At 47.0% G+C, this 24,289-nt stretch overlaps 1 protein-coding gene across 1 annotated transcript in view; it reads left to right on the forward strand.

Annotated features, from left to right (window-relative positions):
* LOC143766085 (coilin-like) overlaps window positions 1-24,289 on the forward strand; it is an 833,506-nt gene that overhangs the window by 7,206 nt on the left and 802,011 nt on the right. Inside the window, exon 2 of the transcript XR_013213523.1 lies at window positions 2,362-2,494. The gene's annotated coding sequence lies outside the window, so the exon portion shown is untranslated. The remainder of the gene's footprint in view (window positions 1-2,361; window positions 2,495-24,289) is intronic.

The raw sequence follows: 24,289 nt of genomic DNA on the forward strand, positions 1-24,289 counted from the left end.
AGGTTACATTGGCTTTTCTAGCGCGTTTACAGGCTTCTGGGGTTTCGGGAGCAGCGGCTCGCAACCGCATATCGGGGGTGGCTTTTCATTTTAAACTGCGCGGTTGGCCTGATACTACCAAACATTTTTTGATTGCACAGGTTTTGAAAGCCTGGCGTCGTGCCAGCGCGCGCTGTGACCAAAGGAGGCCCATTTCTTTCACTCTCCTGTCCAATTTGGTCAGGGTCTCGGGCTCCGTTTGCGACTCCGCTTACGAGGCTACGTTGATTTCAGCGGCTTTCAGCCTGGCTTTCTTCGGGGCGATGCGGGTTAGTGAGATCCTCCCCTCGTCCCGCTACAGGGCAGGCGGCCTGCAGTTGGAAGACCTAGTGATCTGTGACGATGGGCTGCGGGTGAGGGTGCGCAGATCCAAAACTGACCAGGAAGGCAGGGGCATCTGGTTCCCCCTTTTTGCCATCAAGGGACCGACTTGCCCATTAGCATTGATTAAAAGCTACATGCAGATCAGGGGCAATGGGCCGCAATTTTTTATCCACGAGAACGGCTCTCCTCTTTTTACGTGCCAGTTCCTAGCGATTCTTAGACAGGCATTGGCGTTCCTAGGTTTACCCGCGACGGATTTTGGTACTCATTCATTTAGGATCGGCGCGGCAACCGAAGCCTCCAGGGCGGGTCTTTTTGAATCGGAGATCCAGAGGGTGGGCAGATGGAGATCCCGTTGTTTTACCAGATATATCAGGCCGAAATTAGTGCTGCAATAAGTTTTGTCAAGAATGCGCTATTATGTGTTTTTCGGATGTTTTTTCCTCCCTTTTGTTCGTTTCTCTCTGCTGTTCCAGTTCGATTTTTCATATTACTTAACAATGATTTTGTTTCTGGTTTCAGATGGTATGCGGCCCAGCATATGGCTGGTGGGCCATTCTTACATATATTGGGCAGCACGGCGTGCGGAGTTATGCCCAGGAGGTCGTTCGCTTGGCTTTACAGGGATGGACATCATCTGGCGTGGAACAAGAGGTCTAACGTGGTCACAAGTCCTGCCTGAAGTTGTTCGTATCGCAAGAGTAGCATCCTCACCTACAGTGGTGGTTATCCATGCCGGAGGGAACGACCTGGCCTCTTTTCCTCTTGCCGAACTGTTGACCCTGATGAGAGCCGATTTGGACAAACTCCCAGGTTTTTTTCCAATGATGCATTTGGTGTGGTCCGAGTTGATCCCTAGATCTGTCTGGCGAGGTGCCAGGGAGCTGAGCGCCATGGAAAGGTCCAGACGCACACTAAACCAGCGGATATCTCGCTCCATCAGGTTTAAGAACGGTGTGGTGGTGAGGCACCATCGATTAGAAGGGGATAACTCCGGTTTTCTCCTGCCAGATGGGGTTCACCTCAATGACGCGGGTTTGGACATTTTCCTGGATGGGCTTAGAGAGGGCGTGGTTCAGGCGCTCCATTCTTTGGATGGGTCGTAGCTCGTGTCACGGGCTACTCCGTGGCGGAATGGGTGGTTATGATGGTGGTGATGATACCTGCATCGGGAGTCCGGAAGGCAGTCAATCTCCCTACACCCAATTGGTTGGCAAATTGTTGCCGGTTTTAAGCTGCGACCTTTAATTATTAAGCCAAAAGAGAAAATTGAAGTTGATATTAACAAGTTATTTATAAAGAGAAATAAAAGAGTTATATTTTAAATATCCGTGTGTGGCATCACTTTGTGGGAGAATAGTTTCTATGGGTCTCTGCAGTCTTAGCATTTGGTAAACATTGTTAATAAAAAAATCCCAAAAAACATTTTGGAATTGCACTTTTGCAGTTTCACCGCACTTGGATTTTTTTTTCCTGTTTTCCAGTACGCTATATTGTAAAGTCAATGGTGTCGTTCAAAAGTACAACTCGTCCTGCAAAAAGCAAGACCTCGTACAGCCATATTGATATTGAAATAAAAAAGTTATGGCTCTGGGAAGAAGGGGAGCAAAAAACAAAAATCCAAAAAGTGTAAAATCCCAAGATCAAGAAGGGGCTAAGAGACTGCAGACTGCCCAATCATGACAGTGTGCGCTCACCAATGGGATTTTCCTCCATTTTCTGCCGCTTTTTTCAACAGCGCTATTGAGAGGAGCTGATGAGCCTAGTTGGCACATGACCACAACTACGCACTCAGTGTGACCGCTCACTCCATCTGAAGATGGGGTATAGTGTTGTTAAGGGAAATGGATGAGAATCTAGTTTGTGACCTCCCACCCGTGCTGGATAAGGAGCCGAAACCGGACAGTGTGCGCACAAATGATCACTTTATTTTTCCATTGCTAACTAGTGAGTGGGCTTACTTCTTGACGTGCTGGTTTCATATTTACTTTCTTCTAGGCAAAGTTGGCTGATGGCCATGAAACACACATACCCTCCTGTCCGAGCTGTTTTCTGCTGTTTTACCAGAGGGATGAATGCCTGAAACACATGTCTGCCAGGAATCACTTGAAGCGAGCAATTGTCATTAAAGGTGTGCTGCCGAGATGCCACATGTCACTATCACAGCTGGACGGACGTCCATGGAAATGTTCCTATTGTTTTGTAATGTGCAATGCTCATTGTATGCGAAAGGAATAAGATTACAAGGCAGAGGCTGCCCCATCACTAAAGGTACCTTCACACGAAGCGACGCTGCAGCGATAGCGACAACGATGCCGATCGCTGCAGCATCGCTGTTTGGTCGCTGGAGAGCTGTCACACAGACCGCTCTCCAGCGACCAACGATGCCGAGGTCCCCGGGTAACCAGGGTAAACATCGGGTTGCTAAGCGCAGGGCCGCGCTTAGTAACCCGATGTTTACCCTGGTTACCAGCGTAAAAGTAAAAATAACAAACAGTACATGCTCACCTGCGCGTCCCCCGGCGTCCGCTTCCTGTACTGTGTGAGCGCCGGCCCTAACAGCAGAGCGGTGACGTCACCGCTGTGCTTTTACTTTCACTTTAGGGCCGGCGCCCTTCATAGAATTCAGAGGAACTTTTAGAGACAGTGAATATATTTTCACATATCCATACAGGTGGGCTTCCCAAAGGTCAGATTATTTGAGGATCTGTCGGCTCTCTAGACGCTTCTGTGCTAGCAAATACTTGTATTCTCCATTTTTTAGAATTATTTTTTCTTAAAGGGATTGTGCCACCATAAAGAATAAACTTAAGTAAGCAGAAAAGGTGGAAATAAATGGTTTTGCAATTTACAGTTATTAAAAGTGATGCTCCATTCAAAAAATAGCAAACTTTCATCTTCTGAAGTATGCTCCCTGGCTTTATTCCATTGTATCCTCCCCAGGAGCCGATCAGCTGGCCGAGCATGCGCTGTTCCTGTCATCATAATACCACATAGGTAGCTTTACTGATGTTCACCGCTATTTACTCAGTATAAATCCTAGTTAATTAGATCTAAATAAAGTGCATAGTGCTTAAATATATAGTACATAGGTCCCATCATATAAAGAAAGTGCCACATTAACATGAGTCATGAATGCAACAGTGTGCTTCGGCACCTTGAGTATCCTTAGGTATCAGAGTAAAGAAGCATATACAGTACGTATAAATAATAGTATACGACCTACTGTACTTAGGCTGCCCAAATCCCCTAAGGGTTAACGCCTCTAGTGCACCAGTGTGCTTAAACACCGCCGTAGGTATCCATGAGATAACATATACATGTAAGTAAATAAGTGGTGTACGACCTGATTAGGCTGTCCAAGCCCCCGACGCGTGTTTCGCGTGCAGCTTCTTCAATGGGGGTTTCATGAAAGGAAATGGACTGCGTGGCTGATGCATCGGTTATTTTTCCCCAAGACCAGTTTTGGCAGGAATTAACCATTGTATACAAAGGACGGCACACAAGACCTGTAATTTTGGAAATATTCTGGCCCTGTCTTCTAACCATCATAATTTCGCCCTTGTCATAGCCACTCAAGTTTTTACTATTGCCTATTTTCTTGCTTCCAATGCTTTTTTTTTTAGTTTTTTTTTTTCTTATTGCCCATAGAAGAAAGGGGAAGAAACTAAATTTTGTTTTTACACATCTTTGATATGATCGTTCCAACCAGCATGAAATTTGTTTTATTTTTGTGATGAATATTCTGACTTAATATTGTCTGGAAACTAATGTTGATCACATATATGTCTTTACTTTAAGATTATTTGTCACTGTCTTTTTTTTTTTTCTTTACATAACCAATATATATATATATATATATATATATATATATATATATATATATATATATTAAATCAACTAATTGTGTTGTGAGGGGTAAAATATTAAAGGGCTCTTCCCTTTTAGTAACTTTTTGTTTCTAAATGAACCTCACACACAATGTGAACGTACCCAATTCTAAGGGAATTGGGCGTCATTTGCCATAGGTCGTTCATTAACCATTACCATATTCTTTTTCCCAAGGTTCGACCATTTCCCATGCGACCCCTCCATTGCTCTCCATGGTGTATGTGACAACTCCTATGCCTGTCTTCTATGTGTCAAGCTATTTGGAAGCATTCAAGCGAATGATGATCATGTTGCAGAAAAGGTTCGTTCTATCACACAAATGGAAATCCTCAGTTTTGTGGATTGGACTAACGTTTTCTTTTTGATGATAAAAAAAACAAAACTGTGCTCCTAAACAAAGTAATATAAGCCCTTTATTGCTTAAGACCTGTTCAGATGGCCATATCTACGGTAAGAAAAAACCCACATGGCAATATGTGATTGTGATCTCCCCTCTGTACAGCTCCTTGTGCATGTCACTGATTAGCCACCTCATGCCATCATGCATGCTGGGTGCCACCAATGGGTTGCCCTCTATCTGCTGAAATTACAGAATCCCTATATAATGCGGTATCCTAAGGAGCTCCTCGGAGCCCAACTGTCAGTTGCCCTGTTCAATCACGTGCCCTAAAGAAGCTTTGCCATCAAACTTTTTATCCTTTTAATGTATTGCAGTCAACATATCATACTGCACTGTGTACTTACCATTGCTCATTTTGCTTTTCTACCCAGTTAATTCTTCTCTTTTCTCCTCTCTATGTAGAATCAGGAAGTCTCTTGTCCCTGCATGAGTCATCACCCCCACCCCCTTCAACTCCTGACCCAGCTGCTCCCTCCTCTCCCCTGCCATGGGTTTTACAGTGATGACTCATGCAGGGAAGAGACTTCCGGTTCCTACATAGAGCTTAGGGGGTTCAGCTAGTTAGTGTTTAACCCCTTCACGACTTACGATGTATTCCTGTCATTGGTTGTGTCCCTACATTCCATGCGGGCTGCGGTCCTGAGTCCTCATGTTTTCAGGCACATGACAGCTGATTTGAGGAGGAAGAGGCCTAGAGTTCTAGTCCTCTTCCTCTCTGAAGAGACAATTTGAAGGGTCAACAGACATTTCTGCAGTGTAACCCCCTTTACGACCTATGACGTGTATATATACACACCATAGGTCGTGTACCCCCCCTTGGATGCAGACTCATGCCCCATGCCCACATCTTTTCCAGCACATGACAGCTGATTTGATCCTCTGTCATGTGCCCCTAACAACTGCAGGTGTAATCTCGAGCCACCCGCAGCTGTTAACTAGTTAAATGCCCCTGCCAATCTCTGACAGCGACATTTAACTTGCGCTTACCAGAAGCACGTCACTAATCCCGCCCATAGGTCCCTATGTCACATGATCATGGGGTGGCAGGGGGTCTGCATTGTGCTTGACATTGTGTATCTGCGTTCACAAACGCCCGATCTGTCAAGAAATAAAAAAAATCCGATCGGTAAACGGCATGATGAGAAAAAAATCAAAATGCCAGAATTAATGTTTTGGGTTTTTTTTGGTTGCCACAGCATTGCTATAAAATGCAATACCGGGCGATCAAAACACTGTATCTACCCCAAAATTGTATCAATAAAAAATGTCAGCTCATTGTGCAAAACCTGAGCCCTCAACCAGCCTCAGATCCTGAAAAATAGAAATGCTACGGGTCTTGGAAAATGGCGGGGTTTTGTTTCTAAACTTTGGATTTTTTTTTTCACCACATAAATAAAAAAAAGAAGCTATACGTGTTTGGTATCTGAGTACTTGTATTCACCTGGAGAATCATAGTGGCAGGTCAGTTTGTGGGACACCGCGGTATTCCCGCTGTCCCCTGACTGCTGAGCCTTTACATGGCTCTCACCCGGTCTCCCACGGGGTGACGTCGCTGCGCTCCTGGTGGGGGCCGGGCTTTCTATGGGCGGGGCCCCATTCAAAAGAGGTGGGCGCGTTCATAGGCTGCTTCCGGATCCCCTCACTTGGACCCGGACCTGTCTCGGGGCTGCCGGTAATATGGACCCGCTCCAGGAAGCGGTGAGGGAGAAGATCAGCAGGGAGGGTAGCGATTGGCTAGCGGCGCTATTGGCCGCGAGCGGCTCCCTCCCTGCAGCGAGCCAGGCGTTGCGGTCGGGCGGGCGGCGTTCTGGCAGAACCTCCCGGCCGCCGACACGTCTGAGCCCGCCATTAATTTGAAAAAGGAGCGCGCGCGGCTCAAGCGCGCGCGCATCCTCACATGTGGGGCATAGCGCGGCGGGGACGGTCAGGCAGGCACAGGAAGGGGGAATTCAGAATAGTGTCGGCTCCGCTCCTACGGCCGTACTAATCCCTTGGGGAGGAAGCACTCAGCTGCAGCCTTTAAGCACCCCAACTGCACAGGAATCACTGGCGGTCGTTAGCATGGGGGGAGTTCAGGGTTCAGCGGCTTCAGCGTCGTCACAGGAGAATGAAGAAAGGGGGGAGTCCCAGGAATTGTTTTCCCCCACCCCACAACCTTCGGGGGGTAATGGTAATTATACTGGGAGGGGGTGGGAGTCGGGGTCAGCGGCCCTACAGCAAGTGCATTCTGCACCCATAATGGGACAGCAGTCAGGGGTTGAGCACACGGGTTAGAATTGAGTCCCCTTTTCCTTCATTCCCTGTAATTTTTTCAACACCCCATCAATCAGCTTCTGGGGGTCAAATAGCCCAGCCGCAGTTAGCATCTCTTATGGGAGAACATCAGAACGCCTCGGCAGGCTTATCGCCGATGGCAACCGATGTTGGACCCCCCGTACAGGGTGCTGGCACCTCGGCTCTGGTTAGTCAGAGCGCGAGTAACCGCTCCGCGCGCAGCATCTCCTCGTCTTCGTCATCCGGGCACGGCCGCCGCCACCGGAAAAGGCGTAGGGAACGGTACGGTAGCAGGGGACACTCCCACAGGTCCCGATCCAGCCATCACAGCAGGCGGTCCAGAGCGTCTAGATGGCGCTCTCCATCCTCCTCGGACAGTTCATCCAGCCGGTCCCGTCATCACGGTGCATCGCAGCACAGGTCCACTTCACGGATCGAACGGCGAGGTGCTACCTCCCACGTACCTCAGGATCAGAGTCGCTCGGAACCCAGTACACAACCCGGTGAGTACGCCTTTACTGGTGCTTGGGGCGGCGATAAGGGGAGTACGGGCAATGTAGCAGGCGCGGCCCCTTTTAGCGCGAGCTGCGGCAGGATTTTTGTAAATCCCAGGCTGTTGCAACCCGTCGCGCAGCCAAAACCAATCCCTCCCACCCGCCCCGATATTTACAAGGATGGCCTGTTTTGCGGTGTCCCACCACTGGGGTCACACCTAGATATTGGCGTAAAGGAGCAAATTTGGGGTAACGAGTTCATAGACATTTGGTCCCTCGTATCCACAGAGCAACACTCGGTAGATAAGGAGAGACGAGTAGGTGAGAGGGTTTACGACAGAAAACCGAAGGTAGCCAAAACTATCAACAATTGGCTGCAGGCTTTCGCAGTTTTAGGATGCGTTATGGGGGAGAAGCACCCGGAACGATGTTCCGAGCTTTTCATTTATATGGACAGCATTTACAGTTCATATAAGTCCCATGGCGGTTCTGCCTGGTGGAAATATGACGAGGATTTTCGCCGCAGGCTCGCCGTCAATCCACATTTGGGGTGGGGGGTTAAAGCCACCGACTCATGGTTGAGATTGATGATGGCTCAGAAGACCCTGCAGCCCTTTCCCGGGTCGCCCGCCGGTCCGGTCAACAATGCAGGGTCAGCAGTCGTACGTAGACCAGGCACTTGTTGGCTCTTCAACGAGGGCCACTGCAAATTCTACGGCTTGTGCAAATACAAGCACGAATGCTCCGCCTGCGGGGGACCCCACTCTGCATCAAAATGCTCTAGACCTCCTCAAAAAACCAACAGCAATAAGTTATCCGCGGGGAGTGAGCCACCTGACACCGGTGAGCGTAAAAAGCATGGAACCATGGTTGTCCAGGTACCCCAATAAATCGGCTGCGGCGCAGCTAATGTTTGGTTTTTCTTTCGGTTTTTTCATTCCTTTTATTTTTTCAAGAAAACCCCAGTTTGCCAACAATCTAAAATCGGCCAGGGATTTCCCAGCAATTTTACAGGATAAATTGGATAAGGAGATTCGAGCAGGCCGCTTCCAAGGCCCTTTTGAGGCCCCCCCCTTTTCTAACTTACGGGTTTCCCCTTTGGGCATTGTCCCTAAGAAGGAGCCGGGTAAGTACCGGCTTATCCACCATCTGTCCTACCCAAAAGGCAGATCGGTAAATGACGGCATCCCCGACGATGACACCGCGGTTGCGTATATACCTTTCGACAGAGCCGTCGAAATGGTCAGAAAAGCAGGACCAGGCGCCTTCATGGCCAAATCAGATATTGAGTCTGCATTTCCGTCTGCTTCCGGTTCACCCGGATTGCTACCACCTGTTAGGAGCCATGTTCGAGGATAAATACTACTTCGATACATGCCTGCCTATGGGATGCTCAATTTCTTGCCATTATTTCGAAATGTTTAGTACATTTCTGGAATGGGTAGCTCGCAAGGTTACGCTTTTGCCGTCGATTACGCACTACCTCGATGACTTTTTGCTGGTAGGTCCGGCTAATTCAGAAGCGTGTCATCATGCCCTGGTTCAATTTAAGGATGTCATGTCCCGTTTCGGAGTTCCTTTGTCTCCGGAAAAAACTATTGGTCCTGTCTCTGTTATCACGTTCCTGGGGATCGAGATTGACTCGGTTGCCATGGAATTCAGGTTGCCCCAAGACAAGATCTCGAAATTGCTAGACCTAATTGCGGGGTGTTTAGCGGTCGGTAAGGTGACCCTGGTCCAAATGCAATCCCTCCTTGGTTCCCTGAATTTCGCCTGTAAGGTTATGCCAATGGGCAGAATCTTCTCTCGCAGGTTAATCTTGGCCACGAAAGGTGTGAAGCAACCGCACCATAGGATCAGAGTCAACGGCGCAGTTGCGCAGCGATTTGATCGTATGGCAGCGTTTTCTTTTTTCCTACAACGGCAAAACGTGTTTTCAAGAAGACGAATGTGACAGTGACATTTTGGGGCTCAGGTTTGGCCCAGTGGACACGGTGGGTTTCAGCGTCAGGTTTAGGGACCAGACGTGCGCGGACACATGGCCCGAGTCGTGGGTGGCCAGAGCCTGGACACAGAACTCAGTATTACTGGAACTACTTCCCCTGGCGGCTGCCATGGAACTTTGGGGCCAGTTCTTGAGCAACAAGCGTGTCCGCTTGCAGCTTAGATCGGACAAGGCCATACATGCCCTCAATTTCCTTTCATCTTCATCGTTACCAGTCATAAAGGTCATCGCGGTGTTAAAATGCTTGGAGAACAACACATGGTTAAAGGCGAACTCCCATAACATTATAAATGGCTGCGTTACGGATGTTAAACTTTGTTCTGTTTCACAGGTGCGATATGGTCGGCAGCCGGGGGCACAGCAGCAAATCCTGGGATGCCCGCATTCGGTCTGGGATGCCCTGGAGAGCTGATTCCTCTGTTAAGGTCTTCCATCGCTCCTTCCACCTGGAGAGCATACGGTAAGGCATGGGATGAGTGGTGCATGGTAGCAGCCGAAAAACCGGTAGGTAGCTCCGATTGCTTGAGACTTCAGGTTACATTGGCTTTTCCAGCGCGTTTACAGGCTTCTGGGGTTTCGGGAGCAGCGGCTCGCAACCGCATATCGGGGGTGGCTTTTCATTTTAAACTGCGCGGTTGGCCTGATACTACCAAACATTTTTTGATTGCACAGGTTTTGAAAGCCTGGCGTCGTGCCAGCGCGCGCTGTGACCAAAGGAGGCCCATTTCTTTCACTCTCCTGTCCAATTTGGTCAGGGTCTCGGGCTCCGTTTGCGACTCCGCTTACGAGGCTACGTTGATTTCAGCGGCTTTCAGCCTGGCTTTCTTCGGGGCGATGCGGGTTAGTGAGATCCTCCCCTCGTCCCGCTGCAGGGCAGGCGGCCTGCAGTTGGAAGACCTAGTGATCTGTGACGATGGGCTGCGGGTGAGGGTGCGCAGATCCAAAACTGACCAGGAAGGCAGGGGCATCTGGTTCCCCCTTTTTGCCATCAAGGGACCGACTTGCCCATTAGCATTGATTAAAAGCTACATGCAGATCAGGGGCAATGGGCCGCAATTTTTTATCCACGAGAACGGCTCTCCTCTTTTTACGTGCCAGTTCCTAGCGATTCTTAGACAGGCATTGGCGTTCCTAGGTTTACCCGCGACGGATTTTGGTACTCATTCATTTAGGATCGGCGCGGCAACCGAAGCCTCCAGGGCGGGTCTTTTTGAATCGGAGATCCAGAGGGTGGGCAGATGGAGATCCCGTTGTTTTACCAGATATATCAGGCCGAAATTAGTGCTGCAATAAGTTTTGTCAAGAATGCGCTATTATGTGTTTTTCGGATGTTTTTTCCTCCCTTTTGTTCGTTTCTCTCTGCTGTTCCAGTTCGATTTTTCATATTACTTAACAATGATTTTGTTTCTGGTTTCAGATGGTATGCGGCCCAGCATATGGCTGGTGGGCCATTCTTACATATATTGGGCAGCACGGCGTGCGGAGTTATGCCCAGGAGGTCGTTCGCTTGGCTTTACAGGGATGGACATCATCTGGCGTGGAACAAGAGGTCTAACGTGGTCACAAGTCCTGCCGGAAGTTGTTCGTATCGCAAGAGTAGCATCCTCACCTACAGTGGTGGTTATCCATGCCGGAGGGAACGACCTGGCCTCTTTTCCTCTTGCCGAACTGTTGACCCTGATGAGAGCCGATTTGGACAAACTCCCAGGTTTTTTTCCAATGATGCGTTTGGTGTGGTCCGAGTTGATCCCTAGATCTGTCTGGCGAGGTGCCAGGGAGCTGAGCGCCATGGAAAGGTCCAGACGCACACTAAACCAGCGGATATCTCGCTTCATCAGGTTTAAGAACGGTGTGGTGGTGAGGCACCATCGATTAGAAGGGGATAACTCCGGTTTTCTCCTGCCAGATGGGGTTCACCTCAATGACGTGGGTTTGGACATTTTCCTGGATGGGCTTAGAGAGGGCGTGGTTCAGGCGCTCCATTCTTTGGATGGGTCGTAGCTCGTGTCACGGGCTACTCCGTGGCGGAATGGGTGGTTATGATGGTGGTGATGATACCTGCATCGGGAGTCCGGAAGGCAGTCAATCTCCCTACACCCAATTGGTTGGCAAATTGTTGCCGGTTTTAAGCTGCGACCTTTAATTATTAAGCCAAAAGAGAAAATTGAAGTTGATATTAACAAGTTATTTATAAAGAGAAATAAAAGAGTTATATTTTAAATATCCGTGTGTGGCGTCACTTTGTGGGAGAATAGTTTCTATGGGTCTCTGCAGTCTTAGCATTTGGTAAACATTGTTAATAAAAAAAATCCCAAAAAACATTTTGGAATTGCACTTTTGCAGTTTCACCGCACTTGGATTTTTTTTTCCTGTTTTCCAGTACGCTATATTGTAAAGTCAATGGTGTCGTTCAAAAGTACAACTCGTCCTGCAAAAAGCAAGACCTCGTACAGCCATATTGATATTGAAATAAAAAAGTTATGGCTCTGGGAAGAAGGGGAGCAAAAAACAAAAATCCAAAAAGTGTAAAATCCCAAGATCAAGAAGGGGCTAAGAGACTGCAGACTGCCCAATCATGACAGTGTGCGCACACCACTGGGATTTTCCTCCATTTTCTGCCGCTTTTTTCAACAGCGCTATTGAGAGGAGCTGATGAGCCTAGTTGGCACATGACCACAACTACGCACTCAGTGTGACCGCTCACTCCATCTGAAGATGGGGTATAGTGTTGTTAAGGGAAATGGATGAGAATCTAGTTTGTGACCTCCCACCCGTGCTGGATAAGGAGCCGAAACCGGACAGTGTGCGCACAAATGATCACTTTATTTTTCCATTGCTAACTAGTGAGTGGGCTTACTTCTTGACGTGCTGGTTTCATATTTACTTTCTTCTAGGCAAAGTTGGCTGATGGCCATGAAACACACATACCCTCCTGTCCGAGCTGTTTTCTGCTGTTTTACCAGAGGGATGAATGCCTGAAACACATGTCTGCCAGGAATCACTTGATGCGAGCAATTGTCATTAAAGGTGTGCTGCCGAGATGCCACATGTCACTATCACAGCTGGACGGACGTCCATGGAAATGTTCCTATTGTTTTGTAATGTGCAATGCTCATTGTATGCGAAAGGAATAAGATTACAAGGCAGAGGCTGCCCCATCACTAAAGGTACCTTCACACGAAGCGACGCTGCAGCGATAGCGACAACGATGCCGATCGCTGCAGCATCGCTGTTTGGTCGCTGGAGAGCTGTCACACAGACCGCTCTCCAGCGACCAACGATGCCGAGGTCCCCGGGTAACCAGGGTAAACATCGGGTTGCTAAGCGCAGGGCCGCGCTTAGTAACCCGATGTTTACCCTGGTTACCAGCGTAAAAGTAAAAATAACAAACAGTACATGCTCACCTGCGCGTCCCCTGGCGTCCGCTTCCTGTACTGTGTGAGCGCCGGCCCTAACAGCAGAGCGGTGACGTCACCGCTGTGCTTTTACTTTCACTTTAGGGCCGGCGCCCTTCATAGAATTCAGAGCAACTTTTAGAGACAGAGAATATATTTTCACATATCCATACAGGTGGGCTTCCCAAAGGTCAGATTATTTGAGGATCTGTCGGCTCTCTAGACGCTTCTGTGCTAGCAAATACTTGTATTCTCCATTTTTTAGAATTATTTTTTCTTAAAGGGATTGTGCCACCATAAAGAATACACTTAAGTAAGCAGAAAAGGTGGAAATAAATGGTTTTGCAATTTACAGTTATTAAAAGTGATGCTCCATTCAAAAAATAGCAAACTTTCATCTTCTGAAGTATGCTCCCTGGCTTTATTCCATTGTATCCTCCCCAGGAGCCGATCAGCTGGCCGAGCATGCGCTGTTCCTGTCATCATAATACCACATAGGTAGCTTTACTGATGTTCACCGCTATTTACTCAGTAGAAATCCTAGTTAATTAGATCTAAATAAAGTGCATAGTGCTTAAATATATAGTACATAGGTCCCATCATATAAAGAAAGTGCCACATTAACATGAGTCATGAATGCAACAGTGTGCTTCGGCACCTTGAGTATCCTTAGGTATCAGAGTAAAGAAGCATATACAGTACGTATAAATAATAGTATACGACCTACTGTACTTAGGCTGCCCAAATCCCCTAAGGGTTAACGCCTCTAGTGCACCAGTGTGCTTAAACGCCGCCGTAGGTATCCATGAGATAACATATACATGTAAGTAAATAAGTGGTGTACGACCTGATTAGGCTGTCCAAGCCCCCGACGCGTGTTTCGCGTGCAGCTTCTTCAATGGGGGTTTCATGAAAGCCTATACTATTATTTATACGTACTGTATATGCTTCTTTACTCTGATACCTAAGGATACTCAAGGTGCCGAAGCACACTGTTGCATTCATGACTCATGTTAATGTGGCACTTTCTTTATATGATGGGACCGATGTACTATATATTTAAGCACTATGCACTTTATTTAGATCTAATTAATTAGGATTTCTACTGAGTAAATAGCGGTGAACATCAGTAAAGTTACCTATGTGGTATTGAGATGCAATATACTGACATTAGTCTACTATGGGCGCTTAGATGATCTAGCAGTTTTTTTATGTGTATTAAAAATTGATTATCCTCTTGGCATAAGTATGTGTATATTATCAGATATTACTTTAGCTTGAGATGCAGATTAATCTACTTACCACAAAAGGGCCATGAATGGATTTGTATTGAGAATTTGAGGGATAAGTTGCTCATTATGATATTTGATTTCCTTTACGCGAACAAGGAGTGGCGGTTCCAAGGTGTCCAATTCCAAAAAAAGGCTAAATGCTGTGAAAGGTATAGAAAATCTGACAGCAGGTGTTTGTTATGTAATCTGAGAACAGCATGATGTAGAGGCAGAGACCTTGATTCCAGGGATGTATCATTACTGGGCTGCCTCTAGCAGTTGTCTGAATACTAAGCTCGTATAATCCCACTCACACCACTGATTTGCAGCTTTGTACACTGCATAGGCAGAAAGCTGCCAGGCAGTGGTAGGCGTGGGGTTCTACAGAGCAGAAGGAGACTACATGCCATGCGACAACTAGTCCTGTAATGATAATACTCTGCTGATAAAACACTGATTTTATTGAACCTGCAACTAACAGCCTAGTAAAAAATCCAAATAGAAAGCAGAAGCAGATGCCAAGAAGTAAAATACATCAATTTTATTAACACAAGAATCTAAAATGGTACACGACCAAGTAAAAGATGGAGATACAATACAGATAGGACTGCCCAGTCACATAGTACCCCCACAGGTAACAAAGATTTTTACCCTACAGACACTAATGCCCAAAGGTCTCAACAGGGAACTCGATTTAATCTGATTAATATCTCTCCACCAGGTGACCAAGTGACCTTCTACTGAGTCTCATGTTATTACGTATGATGTCATCATATATTACAGATGTTATTGTACGTCTTTTGTTCATTGTATTTAAATTGTCTCTTGTAGGTGTGAGCATGCTGACCTTCTCTGTTCTAATTTTACTAACCTATCCCCTATTTGCAGGTAGCCTGAATATTGTTATCCATTATACTCCACTGGGGTAAGTACCCAGATCCATTATCATTTTTTATCCTATTTTTTCCTTTTTGTTTCTTTTTTACTTTTTTTCATTTATTTCAATTTTCTTTTTTTTCTTTCTTTTTTCTTTTATTTTATCTTTTCATTTTATCTTATTTTTCATTTATTTTTTTTTCGTCTAATTTTTCATTTTCAGTTCATTTATTTTTTTTACTTTATTTTTTCATTTTCTCATTTTTTTTTTCATTTTTTCTTTTTTCATTTTTTCATCTTTTTGTGTCTTATTTTTCCCTCATTATAAGCTTGTTTTGGCTTTTTTACCAATGTTCATTATTTTATCTTTTTTTCCCTTTATTTTGATTTTGTTTTTTTACCTTTTACTTTTATTTATCATTTATTTTTAGTTTTTTCATTGCTTTCATCCATTTCTTCTCCTTTTTATTTATTATTATTCTTGTATTTTTATGTTTTATTTTTTATCATTATATTACATTATTTTACTATTATTTTATCATTTTATCTTTATTTTTCTACTTAGTCTTTCTCTAATTCCATTCTTTACTATTGACCCCACTTGTCTTGCTATATTCTTCTCTTCTTTTATTTCCTCTCTCCTTTTTTCCTCCACTTTACTGCCTTATGTCTATCACCTCATTCCCTGGCCCATCTATATATGTACCTCCGGCTCCCTCTCCAATAGCACCACATTCTCGGCTTCATCCCAGCTGAGCCACCGCCGCCTGGCGCATGCGCCATACCACCGCGCTCCCCGCGGCTGCCATCCCTGCATTGCGCAGGCGCCGCGCGCTATCCACCCCACGCCTCATTCTGGCCCAGCTACACGGCGCATGCGCCCTCCCCTTGCGTTCCACCTTGGTCCCCTGCTTTCTGCGTCCCCGTCGCCCCGCGTCTGATGTCATCCCCTTCCCGCCCCACCTCACTTCCTGCCCCGGGTCTATTTCACCCACAGCCACCGGCCATGACACACCACAGCCGTCTTTCCGGACATAGGACCCACAGGTACCGTATATTGTTATGCGCCGCTTACCTTACAAGCCCCCCCTTTTTATTTGCGCCCCTGTATCTCTAGTTTCTACAGGGACCATTTCCCCTATCCGTGCTGTTCCGGATTCATCCAGCACTCCTCCCAAAGCGGTATGTGCGCTGATTCTTTACTACCTACCTGGGTTTTTTTAACTATTGGGCCTTTGTAACTATTGTACTGCTGAGCTCAGTCTGCTTTCGGGTCCGAATCTCTACCCTTCCCTGCACTGTACTGTTATCTGACAATTCTCTTTTTTACCCTTCCTAGGAGCCTTTGTGTTCTACATTGCTTACGTTTGATTATCCGCTACCCTCGGTCCCAGAGAGCAGCCACCTTTGGTTCTTGCTGGACCCGAAGAAGTGGCGGGCCGTCATCGACGTGAGCGCTATCATAAGGAAGCGATTCTACTACTGCCGCCGGGGGGCGCTGTCCCTGTACCTGGACGGAATTCTGTTGCCCCCCAGGGAGAGCATAGGCATCATCCGGGACAACGACGCCATCAGGTGCATCACACTGCATGGAGCTGACGGATCTGACGTCACACTGCGGGGGGCTGAGGGCTCTGACGTCACACTGCGGGGAGCTGAGGGCTCTGACGTCACACTGCGGTGAGCTGAGGGCTCTGACGTCACACTGCGGGGAGCTGAGGGCTCTAACGTCAAACTGCGGCGAGCTGAGGGCTCTGACGTCACAATGAGGAGGGCTCTGACATCACACTGCGGGGAGCTGAGGGCTCTGACGTCAGACTGCGGAGAACTGAGGGCTGTGATGTAAGTACCTACAGGATTAAAAAAAGGTCCAAGTTTCAACGGGACTCAGAGGACTACGTCTCGGGCCGAGTCTACAGATGGAACGGTTCTGCATCTTCACACACCAGGCGAGGCAACAGTGGACCTCGACACTATGGGCCCTACAGCTCAGACAGCGACAGTTCCACAAACAGTTCACAGAATCGTTTTTTATTCGGACGACCCAATTCGAGACCCAACACCCGTCCTGGAGGCGACCGACAAGGAGGGCCGCCAGGAAACCGAGAACGCATGACTACGAGGTCACAGGTAAGGCCCCCAACTCAGTCATCAATATTTCCTCCTACACCCTGAGTCCTGCTGAACTATCAGCTCTACAAAAGGGCTTATCCTTTTGCCCTACTCCAGCATGGGACAAATTCAAATTGACCCAGGACTTGCAACGGTTTTACCGTAACCTCCGCCTCAAGACCCATTTTGGACTGTCACAGGACTCTGCTAGGAATAGGATCCCCACGGCTGTGGAGGATCCTATCCCTGAACTTACTATTGTCAATCTAGGGCTGCGTACCACCAGTAGCTTTAATCCACCACGTACTAATCATGCCACTGAGGCCTATATTGACCTAACTCAAAGGGATATCAATACCATACTAGAGCAACATCGTTTGGGTAATTTTCCCACCCACAGCAACGAATTTCCCCAGTCGAGAAACAGGCCATTGAGTCACTCAGGACCAATAGAAAAATTACCATTAAGCCGGCCGATAAGGGTGGGGCAATTGTCGTTCAGAACACAGCTGATTATTCGGCTGAAATACTGAGACAACTATCAGACACTACTACATACCAAAGAATCCCCTCTGATCCGACCCCTAACATCAGATTGCAGATTAATAAGATCCTCCACAAATACCAAACTCTCAATATCTTGGACTCGAAAACTAGTCTTTTTCTCACCAATCCTCATCCTCTTACCCCAGTCATTTATACACTACCAAAAATTCATAAATCACTACTCAATCCGCCTGGCCGACCAATAGTTGCTTCAACCGACTCCATACTGGCCCCCATCTCAATTTATTTGGAGAAGATTCTCACTCCCCTCACTAAAAACATGAGATCTTTCATCCTTGACACAGGGCACTTCCTCCAAATTCTAAAGCAGTTTGCCATCACCCCGCCTGATTGCCTCCTCGTCACATTTGACGTCAATAGCCTCTATACCTCCATTAGACACGACCTAGGTATAGCAGCGGTTGGTGATCTCCTTGAGCAATCCTCATTCTCATACCACTCCAAACAGCTATGTCTTGACCTCCTGTCTTTGATTTTACGCAATAAATTTTTTCTCTTCGGGGATCAATTCTATCTCCAGACCCAAGGTTGTTGTGAATTTGCTTTTTGCTCCCTCTAGTGGTTACTAGTTTTTTGACTCTGGTTTTTCTGTCATTCCTTTTATCCGCACCTGGGTCGTTAGTTAGGGGTGTTGCTATATAAGCTCCCTGGACCTTCAGTTCTATGCCTGGCAACGTAGTTATCAGAGCTAGTCTGCTGTGCTCTTGTCTACTGATCCTGGTTCCAGTTATCAGCTAAGTCTGCCTTTTGCTTTTTGCTATTTGTTTTGGTTTTGTATTTTTGTCCAGCTTGTTCCTAAACTATATCCTGACCTTTGCTGGAAGCTCTAGGGGGCTGGTGTTCTCCCCCCGGACCGTTAGACGGTTCGGGGGTTCTTGAATTTCCAGTGTGGATTTTGATAGGGTTTTTGTTGACCATATAAGTTACCTTTCTTTATTCTGCTATCAGTAAGCGGGCCTCTCTGTGCTAAACCTGGTTCATTTCTGTGTTTGTCATTTCCTCTTACCTCACCGTTATTATTTGTGGGGGGCTTCTATCCAGCTTTGGGGTCCCCTTCTCTGGAGGCAAGAAAGGTCTTTGTTTTCCTCTACTAGGGGTAGCTAGATTCTCCGGCTGGCGCGTGTCATCTAGAATCAACGTAGGAATGATCCCCGGCTACTGCTAGTGTTGGCGTTAGGAGTAGATATATGGTCAACCCAGTTACCACTGCCCTATGAGCTGGATTTTTGTATTCTGCAGACTCCCACGTTCCTCTGAGACCCTCGCCATTGGGGTCATAACACAAGGTACAGCCATGGGTGCCAACGTGGCTCCTGCCTACGCCAACACCTATATGGATGCTTTTGAAAAGAAGTATGTCTACAATAACCTTCTGTTTCAGTCCTATAATCTCTGCTGGCTTCGCTACATAGATGATGTCTTTTGTCTATGGACAGGCTCACAGGATTCTCTTATCACTTTTCCTGATCATCTCAATTCTGTCCGTGCTGAACTCCAGTTCACATTGAACTTCAGTACATCCCAAATTTCTTTTCTAGACACTCTGGTCATCAGGAGTCCTAATGGAGAGCTCAGGACTGATCTTTTTTCAAAACCTACTGACACCAACAGTCTTTTGCATTATCAGAGTTGCCACCCAGTATCCACCAAAAATAGCCTGCCCCGGTCGCAGTTTAAACGAGTGGTACGCATTGTCTCTAATCCAGATTTACTACCTACTCGTCTCGATGACATGTCCAGCAAGTTCGCAGCAAGACACTATCCTAGCAATTTACTCGCCAGAGAAAAGGGGTCAGCACTTAACCCATCTTCAAACTTTAAATCACCAACTAAACCAGAGCGAGTTCCCTTTGTCCATACTCATCACCCGGTCATGCCCATGATCTATAACACCATCCGTAAACACTGGTCTCTATTGCACAACGCATACCCACACATTGAAGCATTTCGGGTACCGCCACTTATGTGTAAACGTAGACCTAACAACACCAGGGACCGAGTTGTCAAGGCGGACATGGGCAGCTCTTCCAGGTTATCACGCCAAACCTTTTTGGGCACAGAAAGGCGCGGCACATATCCATGTCTAAACTGCGCATGCTGCTCAAATGTGATTAAGTCCAACACCATCACCCATCCACATTCCGGTAAGCAAATCCCAATTAAAGGATTCTTTACTTGTGAGTCTAATAACGTAGTTTACGCCATTAAATGCCCGTGTGGGCTTCTTTACGTGGGTGAAACAACGCAACATATCCGCGAACGTATCTCTAGTCACAAGTCCACCATAAGGTGTAAGAAAACCTGGCTCCCCCTTCCATACCATTTTGTAGCAGCCAACCATTCAGTATCCCAGCTACGCTTCCAGGTGCTCGAGCAGGTTGAGCGTCCCAGACGAGGTGGGAACCACATAAAACTATTACGTCAATGCGAATCCTATTGGATTTTTACCCTACAGACACTAATGCCCAAAGGTCTCAACAGGGAACTCGATTTAATCTGATTAATATCTCTCCACCAGGTGACCAAGTGACCTTCTACTGAGTCTCATGTTATTACGTATGATGTCATCATATATTACAGATGTTATTGTACGTCTTTTGTTCATTGTATTTAAATTGTCTCTTGTAGGTGTGAGCATGCTGACCTTCTCTGTTCTAATTTTACTAACCTATCCCCTATTTGCAGGTAGCCTGAATATTGTTATCCATTATACTCCACTGGGGTAAGTACCCAGATCCATTATCATTTTTTATCCTATTTTTTCCTTTTTGTTTCTTTTTTACTTTTTTTCATTTATTTCAATTTTCTTTTTTTTTTCTTTCTTTTTTCTTTTATTTTATCTTTTCATTTTATCTTATTTTTCATTTATTTATTTTTTTTCGTCTAATTTTTCATTTTCAGTTCATTTATTTTTTTTACTTTATTTTTTCATTTTCTCATTTTTTTTTCATTTTTTCTTTTTTCATTTTTTCATCTTTTTGTGTCTTATTTTTCCCTCATTATAAGCTTGTTTTGGCTTTTTTACCAATGTTCATTATTTTATCTTTTTTTCCCTTTATTTTGATTTTGTTTTTTTACCTTTTACTTTTATTTATCATTTATTTTTAGTTTTTTCATTGCTTTCATCCATTTCTTCTCCTTTTTATTTATTATTATTCTTGTATTTTTATGTTTTATTTTTATCATTATATTACATTATTTTACTATTATTTTATCATTTTATCTTTATTTTTCTACTTAGTCTTTCTTTAATTCCATTCTTTACTATTGGCCCCACTTGTCTTGCTATATTCTTCTCTTCTTTTATTTCCTCTCTCCTTTTTTCCTCCACTTTACTGCCTTATGTCTATCACCTCATTCCCTGGCCCATCTATATATGTACCTCCGGCTCCCTCTCCAATAGCACCACATTCTCGGCTTCATCCCAGCTGAGCCACCGCCGCCTGGCGCATGCGCCATACCACCGCGCTCCCCGCGGCTGCCATCCCTGCATTGCGCAGGCGCCGCGCGCTATCCACCCCACGCCTCATTCTGGCCCAGCTACACGGCACATGCGCCCTCCCCTTGCGTTCCACCTTGGTCCCCTGCTTTCTGCGTCCCCGTCGCCCCGCGTCTGACGTCATCCCCTTCCCGCCCCACCTCACTTCCTGCCCCGGGTCTATTTCACCCACAGCCACCGGCCATGACTCACACCACAGCCGTCTTTCCGGACATAGGACCCACAGGTACCGTATATTGTTATGCGCCGCTTACCTTACAAGCCCCCCCTTTTTATTTGCGCCCCTGTATCTCTAGTTTCTACAGGGACCATTTCCCCTATCCGTGCTGTTCCGGATTCATCCAGCACTCCTCCCAAAGCGGTATGTGCGCTGATTCTTTACTACCTACCTGGGTTTTTTTAACTATTGGGCCTTTGTAACTATTGTACTGCTGAGCTCAGTCTGCTTTCGGGTCCGAATCTCTACCCTTCCCTGCACTGTACTGTTATCTGACAATTCTCTTTTTTACCCTTCCTAGGAGCCTTTGTGTTCTACATTGCTTACGTTTGATTACCCGCTACCCTCGATCCCAGAGAGCAGCCACCTTTGGTTCTTGCTGGACCCGAAGAAGTGGCGGGCCGTCATCGACGTGAGCGCTATCATAAGGAAGCGATTCTACTACTGCCGCCGGGGGGCGCTGTCCCTGTACCTGGACGGAATTCTGTTGCCCCCCAGGGAGAGCATAGGCATCATCCGGGACAACGACGCCATCAGGTGCATCACACTGCATGGAGCTGACGGATCTGACGTCACACTGCGGGGGGCTGAGGGCTCTGACGTCACACTGCGGAGAGCTGAGGGCTCTGACGTCACACTGAGGAGGGCTGAGGGCTCTGACGTCACACTGAGGAGGGCTGAGGGCTCTGACGTCACACTGAGGAGGGCTGAGGCCTCTGACGTCACATTGCGGGGAGCTGAGGGCTCTGATGTCACACTGAGGATGGCTGAGGGCTCTGACGTCACACGGCGAGGAGCTAAGGGCTCTGACATCACACTGCGGGGAGCTGAGGGCTCTGACGTCACACTGCGGGGAGCTGAGGGCTCTGACGTCACACTGTGGGGAGCTGAGGGCTCTGATGTCACACTGCAGGGAGCTGAGGGCTCTGACGTCACACTGCGGGGAGCTGAGGGCTCTGACATCACACTGCGGGGAGCTGAGGGCTGACGTCACACTGCGGGGAGCTGAGGGCTCTGACGTCACACTGCGGTGAGCTGAGGGCTCTGACGTCACACTGCGGGGAGCTGAGGGCTCTAACGTCAAACTGCGGCGAGCTGAGGGCTCTGACGTCACAATGAGGAGGGCTCTGACATCACACTGCGGGGAGCTGAGGGCTCTGACGTCACACTGCGGGGAGCTGAAAGCTGACGTCAGACTGCGGAGAGCTGAGGGCTCTGACGTCAGACTGCGGAGAGCTGAGGGCTGTGATGTAAGTACCTACAGGATTAAAAAAAGGTCCAAGTTTCAACGGGACTCAGAGGACTACGTCTCGGGCCGAGTCTACAGATGGAACGGTTCTGCATCTTCACACACCAGGCGAGGCAACAGTGGACCTCGACACTATGGGCCCTACAGCTCAGACAGCGACAGTTCCACAAACGGTTCACAGAATCGTTTTTTATTCGGACGACCCAATTCGAGACCCAACACCCGTCCTGGAGGCGACCGACAAGGAGGGCCGCCAGGAAACCGAGAACGCATGACTACGAGGTCACAGGTAAGGCCCCCAACTCAGTCATCAATATTTCCTCCTACACCCTGAGTCCTGCTGAACTATCAGCTCTACAAAAGGGCTTATCCTTTTGCCCTACTCCAGCATGGGACAAATTCAAATTGACCCAGGACTTGCAACGGTTTTACCGTAACCTCCGCCTCAAGACCCATTTTGGACTGTCACAGGACTCTGCTAGGAATAGGATCCCCACGGCTGTGGAGGATCCTATCCCTGAACTTACTATTGTCAATCTAGGGCTGCGTACCACCAGTAGCTTTAATCCACCACGTACTAATCATGCCACTGAGGCCTATATTGACCTAACTCAAAGGGATATCAATACCATACTAGAGCAACATCGTTTGGGTAATTTTCCCACCCACAGCAACATTTCCCCAGTCGAGAAACAGGCCATTGAGTCACTCAGGACCAATAGAAAAATTACCATTAAGCCGGCCGATAAGGGTGGGGCAATTGTCGTTCAGAACACAGCTGATTATTCGGCTGAAATACTGAGACAACTATCAGACACTACTACATACCAAAGAATCCCCTCTGATCCGACCCCTAACATCAGATTGCAGATTAATAAGATGCTCCACAAATACCAAACTCTCAATATCTTGGACTCGAAAACTAGTCTTTTTCTCACCAATCCTCATCCTCTTACCCCAGTCATTTATACACTACCAAAAATTCATAAATCACTACTCAATCCGCCTGGCCGACCAATAGTTGCTTCAACCGACTCCATACTGGCCCCCATCTCAATTTATTTGGAGAAGATTCTCACTCCCCTCACTAAAAACATGAGATCTTTCATCCTTGACACAGGGCACTTCCTCCAAATTCTAAAGCAGTTTGCCATCACCCCGCCTGATTGCCTCCTCGTCACATTTGACGTCAATAGCCTCTATACCTCCATTAGACACGACCTAGGTATAGCAGCGGTTGGTGATCTCCTTGAGCAATCCTCATTCTCATACCACTCCAAACAGCTATGTCTTGACCTCCTGTCTTTGATTTTACGCAATAAATTTTTTCTCTTCGGGGATCAATTCTATCTCCAGACCCAAGGTACAGCCATGGGTGCCAACGTGGCTCCTGCCTACGCTAACACCTATATGGATGCTTTTGAAAAGAAGTATGTCTACAATAACCTTCTGTTTCAGTCCTATAATCTCTGCTGGCTTCGCTACATAGATGATGTCTTTTGTCTATGGACAGGCTCACAGGATTCTCTTATCACTTTTCCTGATCATCTCAATTCTGTCCGTGCTGAACTCCAGTTCACATTGAACTTCAGTACATCCCAAATTTCTTTTCTAGACACTCTGGTCATCAGGAGTCCTAATGGAGAGCTCAGGACTGATCTTTTTTCAAAACCTAC

Source organism: Ranitomeya variabilis, chromosome 4 (genome assembly GCF_051348905.1).
Source record: "Ranitomeya variabilis isolate aRanVar5 chromosome 4, aRanVar5.hap1, whole genome shotgun sequence".
Taxonomy (NCBI): domain Eukaryota; kingdom Metazoa; phylum Chordata; class Amphibia; order Anura; family Dendrobatidae; genus Ranitomeya; species Ranitomeya variabilis.